The following is a 14,502-nucleotide window of genomic DNA, read 5'->3' as shown; positions in this document are numbered from 1 at the left end:
TTTTAACCTAATTCAATGTTTTCCTTTATTGTGGGCCTTAGAAGAATGAAAGATTAAGTTAGGCCGACTGGGATTATATCTGTCACCTACATGATACCTACTGATCACCTAAAGAACTTAACTGGGTTTCCAACCTCTTATCCGTAGCAGGCAAATTAATCTCCTCAAAGATTGCATTGAGGCCAGAACATTTAACTTGCCACACACACACAGGTCTCTGCCTTAAGCAAATCAGCTCTGAATCATCTTATCGAGATTGTGCTGCAAATTCAATTTACAGACATAGCTCTGCACTAGAACGTTCACCTGATGATGAATCCTAATATGACTGCACTCTGTGATGTATGCTTCACACTCAGTTCTCTGCTGCAGGTGCATTCACCAATTGTGCTGTGTTAATAAGGTTTATACTTGTGACCTTTCGGATGCTCACAGTGGGTGGATGCTCAAGCATTGTACATGGTCGAAGGCAAGGGAAAAGTCATCAAGTAATCAGAGAAGTACCTGTTACATCACAGGCATGCAAAAGTTATATCGCATGCATTGTGATGTGATGTAACTCTTTCCTAAACTGGGGCAGCGTTGGATCAGTCCTGATGTGATGTTGTTACAGATCTTGGGCAGAGCTGGAGAGTACTTTCATTCTACCAGGCATTTCCCAAGTGGACTGGAGCCCTTGGAAGCCTAGGGCCACTCCTGGTGCCTCTGTAAATTTCCCCAGCTCCCAAAGGTTAATCGCAGCATGTACAAGAAGGCTTTAAGTGAAAGAGAAAAAGGGAGAAGGTACAGAGAAAGTGATAGGAGAAGGAGAAGAGAGACAAAGAGGAGAAAATGGAAAGGAAGAATGGATGGATGGATAGAGAAAGATTGTGCAAGGAGATTAAGAGAGTGGGGCAGCTGGTTTCGATGATGCTGTTGGCCTCCAAGGAGAGCCAATGGAGTTCTGTCAGGATGGGAGTACTGTGATCATATTTCTTCAGGTCCTGGGTGAGATGTGCTACGGTGTGTAAGATGCCCTTAAGGGGAGCCAGTGTGGCATCTCGAAAACCATGAAGAAGGGCATTGCCACTATCTAGATGTTCGAAAATGAGATCTTTTACAGCTGGTATGAAGTTGCTTTCAGAAAGAAATGGCTTCAGTTTCTTTAGAAGACAGAGCTGGTACCAGGATGCTTTTGTTGTTTTTGTCAATGTTGTGTTTCTTGAGGGTGAGATTGGTGTGCAGGTTGAATCCAAAATACTTGGCATTCAGTGAAAATTGAGGTTCAAAGCTGTCAGGGTTCATGGCATTGTGTCAGGTTTTTACTGTTTCTTGTTTCTGTCATTCCTTGGCACATGCAGGAATTCTCTCTTGATTGGATTAAGCTTCAGGTATCATTGGACATTCAAGGTCTATTTTACATACAGTCCTATGAGAAGGCAAAGGGCATGTGCACCCAGTGTCTGTGTCCCAGGGCCACTGGGACACTATAGAGGGCCTGCAGATGCTTATGCTGCCCTGTTTATAATAATGATAGCACCAGTGTACTGCATGGGTTTTTTTCCTTATTTGCATGGGGCATTCTCTCATGCAAATTAGGAAAGCACTTTGACTTTGTACCTGTGCTGTATTTTGAAAGCATTTACAGACACAAAGAGGCCTTCAGGATGGACATTGATGATGTGCCACAAAGAGGTGGTGCGCTGTCAGTGTGCCCCCTCAAGGCAGCCCTCTAATGGTGGGAAAGTGGATATCAATGACTAGACATCTCCCTGCAGGCATGTGCAATCGAGTGATGGACCCACCTGCAGAGTGATCTCTGTCGCCTTTTGAGGTGCAGGCGGGTGCATCCTGCTCAGTAAAGCATAGAGTGACTCCTGCTTCAAGCAGCTTCTCCATCTTTTACTAATGCCCTACTTCGGGGGAAATCTGGGTTTGCAGCAGTGCTGGGGGCAGCACATTGATTGCTATAGGGTGCACTGTCCCTGATTGTGTCCGATAGACCTTTCTAAAGGTGTGCTTTTGCTCAAACAGAGATAGTTCAGCTATCACATAATGAGGGCCCAGGTCTGGATGATGTTCAGGCACTGTTAGAGGTGCTGGGTGTCTGAAGCAGAGGAGACCTTCAAGTAATGCTGCAGGACTGTAGAGTCGTTAGCTCCACGAGATGGTCTGCATGCGGTAGACCTTTCTAAAAGTGTGCTGTTGCTCAAACAGAGACAGTTCAGCTATCACATAATGAAGGCCCAGGTCTGGATGATGTGCAGGCAGTGTTTGAGGTGCTGGGTGTCTGATGCAGAGGACACCTTCAAGCACCGTAGACTGAAGCAGCCACTGCCGCTGCCTTGTATACTGTAATGGCAGGTGAGATTTCTCCTTCTGAGATATTAGCAATTTTCCTCCCTATCACTACTGACCTCTGTGGGAGGGCAGACAAACTCTTCCCAATCTGTGCCGACCACTGCTGGTCGTCCGCTAGTCTGATCCCCAGATAGTCAAATTGACTAACTCTCTATCAGTTGTCCTGCTATAGTCATTTTCCCCCTAAATGACTTGTGCGGATTAAAGGCCATGAACTTGGTCTTAGATGGATTTATTTAAAGGCCCCTCTTAATACAGAAATTTAAAAAAGCACCAAGTTCGTTTTGAAGGCCCATTAGGGTTCTTGAAATCAACAAAGTATCATCCTCAAACATTAATACAGGGACAGGGGCTCCTGCTAGGTTCGGGGCATCATGATTACAATGCATCAGCTGGTCTACCACACCATTGATAAAGAGGTTAAACAGCATGGGAGCCAATACATACCCCTGTCTAACCCCCCATCAACGGGTATGGCTTCTGTCAGATCTCCACCTTGAGACTAGCTTACCTGGGCGTAGGTACCCTCACGGAGATACCTAATCAATCTCAACAATTCTGCATCAAGTTGGTTGGTCCCAGGGCTTTCCACAGTGAATCCCGTGGGACCATGTCAAAAGCAGCTTTTAAATCGATAAAGGCCACATACAAGTTTATTACTAGGAGCATGCCACGTTGCAATGTTTATTCTCCAAAAAGCTTTTCAACAGTTATGAAGGGCTTTTGAGAGACTGGAGATTAGCTGCAGGGATTGATTGTGGCTTTGGTACAGGCAATTACACCTGTACCCTTGTGAGAGAAGCTTTCTGCCCCTCAGTAACATTCATTCATTCCCTCACAACCGAAGATCTTCAGAATAGATATTCATTACATATTTATTAGCATCAAAACCCATAGATGGTTGAAAGGCAACACCCCTGAACCACCCATGGTTCTGTATTTTTGTAAAACATGGCAGGCAGCTTCACCTAATGCTTGTCCCCAAATCAAATCAAATCAAATCAAATCATTAACATTTATAAAGCGCGCTACTCACCCGTGCGGGTCGCAAGGCGCTAGGGGGAAGGGGTTACTGCTGCTCGAAGAGCCAGGTCTTGAGAAGTCTCCGGAATGCGGAGTGGTCCTGGGTGGTCCTGAGGATGGTGGGGAGGGTGTTCCAAGTCTTGGCCGCCAGGTAGGAGAAGGACTTCCCACCCGCCGTGGAGCCAACATGCAGAAAAGACTCTCTGCAGGCACCAGAACCAATATTGCTACGCAATAGATCCTAATGTTATTTTGAAAATGCCTGGCTTGGTATGCCCAAAACTCACCCTGCATGCTTGCCCACTGCCTCCGGGATGGCAACCTCAGGAAGAGCCTCCCAAATATCAAACACTGTCCAGGTTTTCTACAGAAGTCACATTTAAATATGGGAAGACTCTACATTGGTCTCTGCCTTCCCACCTGTGACCCCAAGTTGATATATGTAATTGTCACTTAAGACCTGCTCTCTGTAAGAGTGAGGGGCCTTGGAGAAGCTGTACTGAACAGATGGGTTTGTGTGCTTACCAGGACAGGATCACTGATGACACACCTCCAAAGGGTGGGACCAACCTGATGATCTCCTTGTAAGCCTAGACCTCCTGTGCCCCACTGCAGACCACGTAAGTGGATAGTCATCTCAAGAAAGAACCACACTGTTGACCCCCAAGGACCTGTAGATCAGATGAGCAGAACCAAAGAATCTTCAAGAGAAATTTCTTCAATGCAGGGCCCAAGGATGAGCAGAGAAGTCCACAAGAAGTGATTCTGCCTCCCCTGCCTCGTGATGTGGTTTGTTCCAAAGCTGGTGGTGAGAAGTCGGACCCACCAGCAGGATGGAATGGGACTGACCTGAAGGACACAAGACCCTTTTACAGCTCTATCGTGTGGCTTGGTGATAATTGGAAGCTCCTCTTACTGTGAAGGTCCTTAAAGCACTACTAATATCGTAAGAGGGAATCTAGGTCTCTCCTCTTTTGTGCATGGATTGAGGCAGTAGTTATTATTGGATAGCCTTGCCTAAGCTGGTTGACTCCTTCAGGAGCTTTGGTCCTGAAGGCATTATCAATCAGTGATATGGTCCCTCTACTTCCCTAGCCTTTGGTTTCTTCCGGCCCAGTTAGGACCCAGGACCATTGAGTCGCCCCAGCACCAGAAACCCCTGACCACCACCTGGCCAAATCAAAGCTACAGGCACTTGAAACCAACTGGTACCAATGGAGGTGGATTTAAAATGACCATTATACTCAGCCTCTGTGAACTGTTCAGCCTACCCTGTGCCACCAGAGAAGTGGCAGAATAAACAGACCAGCCCAGGCAGAAGGCTAGGGCACATAATGAGGCAAATGGGAATTAACAGCTGTTAATAGCCAGAAGAGTAACCAGGCAATTAGCACCGACCTTTAATGTCACCCAAAACAGCAAAAACACGTCACATTCTCTGTCTGCTTCATATAATCGCCACTAAACCCAGAATTCCGACAAATGCCAGACATTTATAACGGCATTTTATCCATTCGTATTGCCTGGGGCAATGTTGGCATTCCATAAAGGATGCTCTTGTATTTATTTGTTTGTTTAAGAGTTGCATAAAAGGAAACACACAGAAAAATTCTTGGCTCCTGATTTTCCAACTTTTGCCATAGAGGCCAGAAGCATAGGTGACTGACAGCCACAAATCACCAGCGGCGAGCCTTGAAAGAACCGAAGATGGAGACAGTAGAAATGTGAATATCAGTCAGAAAGGCTCTTGAGCAGGCAGGATTCAACACGACTTCCTTCATATTTGTAACCCTCACTCCCATCACTCTGAGAGCTGCGTCCGCCCCAGTGAACAGTGAAATTGCGGCGATTTGTTCAAATTCTCTTGAAGTCCCAGATGTTCTTTCAAGAGATGAGTTAACTTGCAGTAGGCGTGAGACTGATAGCTCCGGTGACGGCGAAATGCACTCCCCTGTTTGCAGGAGTTGCAGACTTGTTCCCTTTGCAAACGCCTTGACTCATGCGTGTTCGAGGCGCTATAAATACCAGGTGGGCGTTAACAGGAGGAACCGGTGGCTCTAAGGAACTCTGGGGCAAACCCGGCACAAACTGTTTATTTTGAACAAGTTTATTGCAATGCAGGGGGTCGTTCCATGGGCGATACTGGGGCATTCTCATGCAGCCATGGGGCATATTAAAGAGCCCCTAGCGCCACCGCAGCGTCGCTTTTAGGAGCTATGCACTGCACCATATTTACAAGGTGGCGTTAAGCCACTTTTAGGGGTTTAGCACCACCTTGTAAATACAGCCCCTTCACAAGCAGCACTTTGTGTGGAAGGAGCGTGTAATGGGTGTTGCTGTGGGCATGCCACAGCAACACCCACTGCATTTTGAGGCTGCCCCAGATTCACGAGTTTTTGTAAACCTGAGGCAGCGCCAAAATCTAGCGCCACGTTAGAGTGACTCAACGATGAGAAATACTTTAATTTCTCCTCGTTTTTTTGCTCTTTCTTTGTGTGCTCCATTCTACAGCACACATAGAAAGAGCAAATCACAATTTAAGATTGTTTTTGTGCAGGAAGGCGTACCTTCCTGCACAAAAACAATCTCCCCCTCAGCACAGCCATCTGTGCACTATGGTGCAAGGTCTGCTGCGTTGGTGCAAGGCAGCATATTTAGCACTGGCGCAGGGGGAAACTCAGGGTGCACTGTTTTCTAGTAAATACGGCGCATACCTGCGTTTTGAAAATGACTGTGCGCGACGCTGCCAAATTTGGCGCGCCAACGCGCACCGTCACTTTCTCTTAAATCTGACCCCATAGGTTTTGACTCACAGCCCTATCTTCTACCAAAAGTAAACAGGATTTGAGCCAAAGAGTGGCATTAACCTGGAGAAACGTTTTGGTTTCTCCGAACATTTTCGCCTTTGAATATGTTGTGTACAATTCACTTCCAAAGTGTGAACAGTTTTAAAGTTTGTTTAGGCACAGTATTTTATACTAGAAGGTTACAAATCAATGCTAAACATCACATAGACATCCTTTCACTAGGCATCCTGATTGTGCACCGGCGCTAGGGAGAGAACAGGTCAGCGCCATCTTTTATTAGATATATGGCGATTTCCTGCTCGCACCTCCTCAAGCAATGCAGTGCTGCATGTGCCTTTAAGGTTGTAATGCCCTGTGCTCCATACCTAAGACTGTTAGGTTTGTGCTTCAGAAAAACCTCCTTTCACAGTAGGACATCAACATGTCCTTTGTGCATGCTGATAGGAAATGGAGGTGGATGCAATTCCAGAAGCTCAAGAGATATGCGCCTGGAGTTGCAAAGGCATTGATGTCATTTAGGGGTCACCAAGAGGCACAGATGCGACCCCTGTCTTGCTCCCTGTTACACCAGACACTGTCCTTCAGACCCCTGGCCTCAGAGGTGGCAAAATCAGCGCCAAGAACATGTGACAACTCATTCCTTATTTTCTACCTGTTTTTCACTAATTTAATAGTGAATGGTATTATATTGTTTACTTTTAGTGCAATAATAAATGGAGCACACATAGCTGTAACTTTACCTTTGGTGCCAGCTGTAGTAAGTAAAATTTTTTAAATGTATGCTGTGTGTGTGCTTGCACATGAGAGTGGTTTATGTGAGAGAGTATGTGTATCTGTGAGCAAGTGAGTCTATGTGTAAACATGTGTGTGAGTGAAAGTGAGTAAGAGTTGGGACCGGTATTGAGTGAGATTGTGAGAATGAGGCCAAGATTTGCTATTCTTTGATGCAACACAATGCTGCACCAATGTTGCTGCGCTGCCTTGTGTCTGTAGTGTCTTTGATATAATGCGAGCTAGGATCCCAGTGGCCCTGGGTCGACTCAAGACAAGAATTACATAATCTGATGGGAGGTGTTAAGGTGTGACTATGAAAGTTGTGATGCAATGCGTGCAGAGCGTGAAAGTATGTTGAAGAATAAAGATCTCTGTTTCAGAGCTCCATTTGTGGCATATTCATTTGCATGCTCCTGCACTGGATAAGACCCTACAACTTGCCACGAGTAGGTGACAATTGCCCTGAAGAAACAAAGCTTCTCTCCCTGAGAGTTTACAAAGGTGCAGCTTCCTTGCTAGTACGTTCCAGATGTGCCCCAAATCGATGCAAATGGTCTGTGATTGGTATATGTGGACTCAAAGCCCTACCCCAGTCCATACACAACCATCGAAGAAGCTGAAGGCTCTGCAGAGGAGCACATGCGAAAAGCCAGCCAAAACCCACTGGTAAGGTTAAAATAAGAGATACTGCACTGCTCAATTACACAGAGCCATCATGACTACGAAAACCATGATGACCATGTAAAAGGACAAAAACGTACTTACCGGCACAAGTGAGTGAAGTGCTATACGACCTTAAAAAATCAGACAAGACAACCAGACCCAACCAACGTGGTGTTGCATGAAGTAGTTGCTGGCCCTGCTTTGCAAGAAGAACACTGCCTGAACAACAAATGCTCTCAGTGGGGACAGAAGGGAGCACGCAGTACGACAAGGCTACATACCTGGATCCACCTCCTTTGTTTGATACAGCAAGGAAACAGAACATTGGTGCCAGATGGTCTGCATAGATTGAAATGTTTGATGACCTCATGGATGGGCTAGGAGAAGACGACAATAAGAAAATCATTAAATATTTAAAACACCTTGCTCGTGATGTAGCGAAAGAAGTGCTAAAGAAAGTCTCACCAGCTGATGCAGCGTCATTCCAAATGTTAAAAGAAGCATTGGATGTCAAGTTCAATCAGATGCCGAGTGTCAACTATGAGAGGTACATCTTCAACCAAGCATGACAACAAGCTGGTGAAATGATGAATGAATGTGTTGAGGGACTTGATGCACTTCACAAACACTGTAAGTTATGTAACTTTAATGATGAAGAAGCCATGTGCCTCAGAGTCATTGATGGCTGCCTTTCAGATTCCTTCAGAAGACGCATGTTGAGAGAGAGCCACTCAATTTAGAGAAAATGCAAATGGCTGCAACGGCAAAAGAAGGAGCAGATTGACAAGCTGCTGATATGGAAGCAGGAACAGCACATGATGAATCAGCGTTAAGCATGAAAAGCAAACAAAGGTACAAAATCGATGCACTCAAGTCGACGTCTTCGAAGAATAAAAAGTTGTGCTTCCGATGTGGGGTTTCATTTCCCCATGTAGGTAAATGTCCAGCCATGGGACAGACAAGCAAAGACAAGAGAAAGAAAACCACTTCATAGTAGTCTGCAGAGCAAAAGATAAACCAAATTCATCACAACGAGAAGAGGAAATGGACACCAGAAGGTTCCAGAAGCATTCTCTTCATGTCCACAAAAGGTAACATCAGTTATGACAAGTAGAAACCAGGCACATCAATTGATCGTTAAATTCACCATATAAAATCTCTTCAACATTATTATGAAGGACCAGCAAAGAAGGATGTGCGTTGATGCTATAGACTCCAGAACAACATGCACATGTAGGATTAACTGCTTGCAAAGAAAATCTAAAGTTAAAAAGAATCACTAAACAAAGTGACAAAATTAATTTGGACACTTTCCTAATGTTAGACCTGACAGCCTTAGGGTGGTCACCCCTAACTTTTTGCCTGCCTCCCTCCACTTTTTGGACACTGTTTTTGCTGGTTTTAGGACTCTGTGCACTTTACCACTGCTAAACAGTTCTAAAGTGCATATGCTCTCTCCCTTAAAACATGTTGACATTGGATGATACCCAACTAGCTTATTTAATTTACTTAAAAGTCCCTAGTAAAGTGCACTATATGTCCCCTGGGCCTGTAGATTAAATGCTACCAGTGGGCCTGCAGCACTGATTGTGCCACCCACTTAAGTAGCTCCTTACTCATGTCTCAGGTCTGCCACTGAAAGGCCTGTGTGTGCAGTTTCACTGCCACTTCGACTTGGCATTTAAAAGTTCTTGCCAAGCCTAAAACTCCCTTTTTTCTACATTTAAATCATCCCTAAGGTAGGCCCTAGGTAACCCATAGGGCAGGGTGCTGTGTAGACAAAAGGCAGGAGATGTACCTATGTAGTTTACATGTCCTGGTAGTGTAAAACTCCTAAATTCGTTTTACACTGCTGTGAGGCATGCCCCTTTCAAAGGCTAACATTAGGGCTATCCTCATATACTGTTTGAGTGGTGCTTTCTGATCTGAAAGGGGTAACAAGGTCATATTTAGTATGGCCAGAATGGTAATACAAAACCCTGCTGACTGGTGAAGTTGGATTTAATATTACTATTTTAGAAATGCCACTTTTAGAAAGTTAGCATTTCTCTGCACTTAAGTCCTTCTGTACCTTACAATCCACATCTGGCTAGGTTTAGTTGACAGTTCCCTTGTGCATTTACTCAGACAACCACAAACACAGGATGCTCAGTCACACTTGCACACATGTGCATACTAAATGGGACTCCCTTGGCTGGGAGGGTGGATGGCCTGACACTTACATGTTAAAGGCCAGTAGCCCACCCTCACACAAAGGACTGCCACACCCACTACTGGGTCCCTGGCAGACAGGATGGAACTGAAAGGGGACCTTGTGCACTTCTAAGCCACTCTTTGAAGTCTCCCCCACTTCAAAGGCACATTTGGGTATTCAAGCAGGGTCTCTGACCCTACCAACTCAGACACTTCTGGACAAGATACCACTGGAGAAGAAACCCTGAAACAAAACCTGCAACCTGCCAAGAGGAACTGCCTGGCTGCCCAAAGGACTCACCTGACTGCTTTTCTGCAAAAGGCTGCTGCCCTGCTGTTGCCCTGCTACCTTGCTGTCCTCTGGCTCTGCTGAGAAGTGCTCTCCAATGGCTTGGATAGAGCTTTCCTCCTGTTCCTTGAAGTCTCAGGACCAAAAAGACTTAATCCCTGCAAAGAACTCCTTGTGTGGCGAAAATCGACCCACAGCCTGCAAGAAACCACGCACAGCCTACATCGCGGTGAGAAAATCACCGCACACCGAACCGGAACGACGCAGCCCGACTTCCCGAATAGGAGATCAATGCAGCGCCCACGTTGCGACCGGAAATGCGACGCACGGCCCGCTGGATCGATGCCATGCTGAACTGGAACGACGCAGCCTGACTTCCTGCAAGAAGAATCGACGCAGGGCCTGCCGGGTGCAGAAATTTCCACTCATCGCCCACTGGATCAACGCAGCCCCTGTGACTTCGTCCTGCAGGGTCAGGATTTCAATGCATCATCCCCGGGGTTCCGAAAACCCCGCAACCCGAAGAGGATCGCAGTCTATGCGCCGTAAATTGACGCAAAGCCTGCCCTGCATAAAAATTAAATGACACATCGTCTGTGTGCACCGGAAAAATAGACGCACACATCCCTGTTTTCCACGCATCTGCTCCTCTGCGGTCCCTTGTGGAGAATGTGAACGCAAACCAGGTACTTCGTGCTTGCAAGAGACATTTGTTGTTTTTTGAAGACTAAAGACTCCTTTTATCATTTTCTACAGTGATAATTCAAAGTGTACTTATAAAATCTTAATCGTTTTGACCTGCATTTAACCAGATAAATATTATATATTATATATTTTTCTAAACACTGTGTGGTGTATTTTCGTGGTGCTATATTGTGTTATTGCATGATTTATTGCACAAATACTTTTTACATTGCCTTCTAAGTAAAGCCTGACTGCTCAGTGTCAAGCTACCAGAGGCTGGGCACAGGATAATTTGGATTGTGTGTGACTTACCTCGACTAGAGACAGGGTCCTTGCTTGCACAGAAGGTAACCTGACTGCCAACCAAAGACCCCATTTCTTCCACATAAAATTACATGACCGGTCACCCCATAACCTTCATTATAGACAGTGGTGCATTGATTAACATCATGTAAGTAGAAAAGTTCAACATTCTATCTCATGTGGAATGCCTTACACCGTCAAGCATTAAGGTATATATGTGGGCTGCTTCTAAAACCATTAGAGTCAAGAGTCACTTTCAGCAGCCTTGTGACAAAAAACAACATCAGTGTAAGTGCCAACTTATGTCCTTCAGGGAACTTCTTCTAGTGCATGCCTTAGCTTTGTCACTGCTGCTGACATGGGACTGATATCTCACTACTACAACATCCATTCTCAGCCTGAAATCGTGAGTCAGTTCCCAACGTCGTTTCGTGGTTTAGGAAGACTCAGAAAGATGAAAGTGGAACTTCGTATTAATGAGGATATATGCCCTGTTGCCCAACAGCACTGAAGAGTCATTTTTCACTGACAAGCAGCCGTTTAGAAAGAACTAGAAACACTGTTGAAACATAACATCATTAGATGCTCCTCAGGTCTTACGCTGTGAGTTTCGCCCCTAGTTGTGGGGCCAAAAAAGGACAGTGATGGTGCAGTTTGCATTTGTGTTGATATGCGCCGGGACAACAAAATAATCGAGATAGAATGACATCCTGGTCCCAACCTAGCGGACATGAACATGCAGCTGAATGGAGCCAAATTTTTTCCCCTCTTCACCTGAACAAAGGATACCATCAACTTGAGCTGGAAGAGAACTGTAGATACATTAGTACTTCTTCTACTCATGTTGGTTTGTTCAGATATCAAAGAATGAGTTTTGGAGTAGCTTTGGCGGTGGAGATATTTCAGGATGTTTTTTGCCGAGTTATTCAAACTGGTACACATATTTACAATTACAGTGATAGCATACTGGTATTTGAGACAACACAAAAGGAGCTTCACAAGGCTCTTACGCAAGTTACCAATTATTTATTGATGCAAGTCTCACTCTGAATGCAGCAAAGTGTGAGTTTCACAAAACCAAGCTTAAATTCTTTTGACACATATTCTCTGATGAGGGAATGACCCCTGAACCGGATAAGGTGCAAGTACTGTCATCTACCTGCCCCCCACAAGATATAACCATGCTACAATTCTTCTTAGGCATGGCCAGTTATTGTTCAAGGTACATTTGTGACTATGCTACAGTGAGTATTTATAATACGGTGCACCATGGCGGTCATTAGCACAATAGCATCAACATTTTTGACTCTACTGTGGCGCTAGTGTGGCAAAGTGCAAGGATGCCCATAGATTTCAATGGGTGTGTCATTTTAATGCACAATCTGAGCGGGCATTAAAAAGGACACTAAATATGGAGCAGTGAAACATGTTAAATTTCACTGCACCATTTTTTAGGGCCTCCTAGCGCCGGAATGCCCTCCTTGCATAAATAGGTGTGGCAGAGGAAGTGGGCTTGTGTCCCGAGGGAGGGAGTTTGAGAAGCAGAGTTCAGACAATAAACATGTAAATTTATTTGTTTATTTTAAATCTGCCACAAAGTGATTGGCTGCAGGACATATGTGACAGTAATTCTGTTCTAGATTCCTTAATTTGTCACAAAGAGTTTTAAAATGTTTTACAGAGTTAAAATATTTCATTGTCATTGTGTACACAGCAATTTTCAGAGGATTGTAAAATAAGTCTAATGTTTAAAACAGTTCCTGGAGGGCTCTCTATTTTGCCTAGTCATCGTTTTGACTCATAAAGTAGCATAGAGGGTTAATGTGCCTGCTGCAAAGTACATGGTGTAACATGTAGATCAAGATTGGTGAGTGGACTACTGCACTTGAAAATGGGATTATTTTATTACTTCCAGCTCATAACGTGCAAATCTTCTACTATAGCACAGTGCTCTATTTAAATACATCAAGGAGCTGCATGCAAACTGTAGTCATGGATTTGATCTGCGTATGTTTTTCAATCTTTAGTACTTTAAGATTGCTTTTGAGAGATAATACATTCTTATAAGTAGAGACAACCACAATAACTGTGTTATGTTTTATATTTCTAAAATTGCGTTTCTCCCAACCATTGAAACTTAACATATAGGGCCTGGCTACGACTTAGGTGGATAAAATACTCTGTCACAAAGGTGACGGATATCCCACCCACTGTTTTACAAGTTCCATAGGATATAATGGAACTTGTAATACGGCGGCGAGATATCTGTCACGTTTGTGATGGTGTATCTCATCCGCCAAGATAGTAATCAGGCCCTTAATGTCTACAATTATGGGTGATCTGTTTTTTCTACAACTTATAAGCTAAAACCCTTATTTTCTTATGCAATATTTCCTGTACATTGATTTACACATATGCATGATTTATTGTGCCTCTGTGTCTGATGTAAAGCACTCTGACAACCTACACTGTGATGAGTAACACTATAAAATAACTAAATAAAAAATAGTAGGTGTCATTTACATCAATATTTGTGTAAATACTCATACTGAAAGATAAATCTTGCCTTCTTACAGAGTTAGCACATCTACATAGGGAGAGGAACAAAGTAAAAATTTGCCTCAAAATCATAGTTTCTCTTACGTACTTGTGAAGTGATCTCATGCTGTGGGTCTTTGCTTTCTTCTATTGTATTGGTGTCTAGGTGTTAGATTACAGGTGGCTGTCATCCCATATTATACTCACTCAAAGGAGGGCTGAAAACCCTTTAACCCTTTGGCAGCCAAGGACATAACGGTTACGTCCTGGTACTGGCTCAGGGGGGGAGCGATAGAGCTCCCTCCAAGAGCCTCGCCTCAGCACCCCTAGGGCAGGGATGGAAGAGGAATCTCTTCCCCTTGCACCCCTGCCCCCCCACCCTCTTCCCGTGGCGTCTGATGATGTCATCAGAGGCTTGCCCCTCGGATCGGAAGAGAAATGCTTTTGCATTTCTCTTCTGATCACTGGACGGGCCGAGAAAGGCATGAAAGGAGAGAAAAGGCCTTTCCTCTCCTTTCATATCTCTCTCAGCATTTCTGCTGCCCAGCAGAAATGCCCACTACACACCAGGGATTTTTTTGTTTTGTTATTGTCATGAGGGGAGGCGCCCCACGGGCAAGGGCTGCTCCCCAGGGGGGCAATTTATTTTTAGGCCATTTCTGCCCCCACTGGGAGCAGAAAAGCCCTAGACACCAGGGATAATTTTTTTGTGTTTATTTATTTATTTTTATGTGGGGAGCGACCCCTTCGGCACGGGTCTCTCCCCGGGGGGCCAAATTATATTTATGCCATTTCTGCCCCCCCTGGGGGCAGATCGGCCTAATTACAATAGCCCGAGACCCCCCTCGGAGGAGGCAGAATCTTTAGACACCAGGGATATCTATATTA

This window comes from Pleurodeles waltl, chromosome 11 (assembly GCF_031143425.1).
Source record: "Pleurodeles waltl isolate 20211129_DDA chromosome 11, aPleWal1.hap1.20221129, whole genome shotgun sequence".
Lineage (NCBI taxonomy): Eukaryota > Metazoa > Chordata > Amphibia > Caudata > Salamandridae > Pleurodeles > Pleurodeles waltl.
The sequence above is the reverse complement of the archived record's forward strand: the minus strand, read 5'-3'. Positions refer to the sequence as shown.